This window comes from Convolutriloba macropyga, unplaced genomic scaffold (assembly GCF_964194025.1).
Source record: "Convolutriloba macropyga unplaced genomic scaffold, txConMacr16.3 SCAFFOLD_5217, whole genome shotgun sequence".
Taxonomy (NCBI): domain Eukaryota; kingdom Metazoa; phylum Xenacoelomorpha; order Acoela; family Convolutidae; genus Convolutriloba; species Convolutriloba macropyga.
Genome location: NW_027453559.1, coordinates 10,173 through 12,500, shown reverse-complemented (window position 1 = coordinate 12,500; position 2,328 = coordinate 10,173). Strand labels below are relative to the sequence as shown.

Sequence of the window (2,328 nt, the reverse complement as noted above, 5' to 3'; positions counted from 1 at the left end):
TGAGCTCAACAACATTAAATTTGTTCAGCAAGACTTTCACATGTTGATGTTTTGGCTTTCGCCTACTAGAAGCAACATAATACTCGTCTTGTTAGCTCATTCAATGAGAATAGCTTTTCCCGGTGAGAATTTTTGCCTTCAATTGGCGTTGTAGTGAGTTTGGCTACTCAGATCACCAAATACTTGTGACAATTCGAACCAGAAATGTTTTCAATTTTCACATGCTGATGTTTCGGATTCAACCTACTAGAAGCAGCATAATACTTGTATTCAACAATTTCTGTATCAAATCCCAGTTTTCTCTGGTGCATCTTTGCCAAACTATTCCAAACTGCCTGAGTCTGAATACCAATTACAGGTACTAGTAAATGCACGTTACTAAGGACTATATAGTTCTAGGTTACTGTACACAACGACGTTCACATGTTGATGTTTCAGCTGCCGCTTACTAGAAACAACATAATACTTATCGTGCATACCTTTCCATAACTTGTCCTTTTCAGATGCATTAGTTTCCCTTTGTCTTGGCTTCTACAGTCAGACTGGCTACTAGTAACAGCACAGTACTAATCACATATCGTTCTACAGTTTGCAGACAACTTTCACATGTTGATGTTTTCAGCTTTCGCCTACTAGAAACAACATAATACTCGCTGTATACATTTGTAGTTCTCTATGTAACTTTCATGTGAAGAAGTTTCGCCAGTCTTTTTGACTGTCTCAAATCTGAGTCATGCTTAGGCTACTAGTTGCTTCATAGTACTTATCGCCTCGAGATCATTGAACAAAACTTGATTTTCACATGTTGCTGTTTCAGCTTCCGCTTACTAGAAACAACATAATACTAGTCTCATTAAGTTCCGTCTCTTTGCAATTTTCTTATGAAGAAAATTCGCCATCACAATGACTCCAGCAGTTCTTGATCAAGGAATGCAATCATTGATCAGAATGCTATTATTTGAATCGGTTCTGCTTTAAGTGTTCCAATTTTATTGGAAGCACCAACAATAGAACATCAATGTGTTCAATCGAGAGTATATAACCCTGAATCGGACGCAGTCAACAGCCGAAGCCGAGACCGCCTTTTGCGTTAGAGAGGTCGGTAAACAAATCTTGCGATTCATACCGAATTAACACATATAGCTGTGCTCCTCTTCGTAAAGCGAGCCAAGTGATCCCCTGTTGAAGGATGTATTTGGACCAATCTAGTAGCATTTGGTTTCCAACAAGCCTCTCCCAAGTTAGCTTACTTATTGGGCTTTTCAACCAATTCGGTTGGCTACAAGCATCATCAAAGTACTAGCCACAGTTTGATCGCAAAATTCTACGACTTTCACATGTTGATGTTTCGGCTTGCGCTTAGCCTACTATAAGCAACATAATACTAGTCATATCATAGAGCGTGATCAGCTTGTGACGTTCTCATGATGAAGTTTCACCAACAGTGTCTCACTTCGAGCTTAAATCCAGCTACTAGTAACTACACAGTACTGACTGCAACGATAACTTTTATCTATACCTTTCACATGCTGCGCTTTCGGCCAGGGCCTACTAACGTCCAACATAATACTCGATATAAACTTTTGTTCATGATGCAGCTTCCCCATGCAGAAGTTTCGCCTTCAAATGCTCTCTTGGCCATATGACGTAAGAAAAGGTTACTAGTAACATCACAGTACTAGCCACAGTTTGATTGCAAAATTCTACGACTTTCACATGTTGATGTTTCGGCTTGCGCTTAGCCTACTAGAAGCAACATAATACTAGTCATATCATAGAGCGTGATCAGCTTGTGACGTTCTCATGATGAAGTTTCACCAACAGTGTCTCATTTCGAGCTTAAATCCAGCTACTAGTAACTACACAGTACTGACTGCAACGCTAACTTTTATCTATACCTTTCACATGCTGCGCTTTCGGCCAGGGCCTACTAACGTCAACATAATACTCGATATAAACTTTTGTTCATGATGCAGCTTCCCCATGCAGAAGTTTCGCCTTCAAATGCTCTCTTGGCCATATGACGTAACACAAGGTTACTAGTAACATCACAGTACTAGCCACAATTTGATCGCAAAATTCTACGACTTTCACATGTTGATGTTTCGGCTTGCGCTTAGCCTACTATAAGCAACATAATACTAGTCATATCATAGAGCGTGATCAGCTTGTGACGTTCTCATGATGAAGTTTCACCAACAGTGTCTCACTTCGAGCTTAAATCCAGCTACTAGTAACTACACAGTACTGACTGCAACGATAACTTTTATCTATACCTTTCACATGCTGCGCTTTCGGCCAGGGCCTACTAACGTCAACATAATACTC

The 2,328-nt window shown here is 40.1% G+C and overlaps 1 pseudogene; it reads right to left on the bottom strand.

Annotated features, from left to right (window-relative positions):
• Positions 1 to 1,039: 1,039 nt before the first annotated feature.
• LOC142358371 (5.8S ribosomal RNA) lies at positions 1,040 to 1,191 on the bottom strand (annotated as a pseudogene).
• Between the last annotated feature and the right edge of the window lie 1,137 nt (positions 1,192 to 2,328).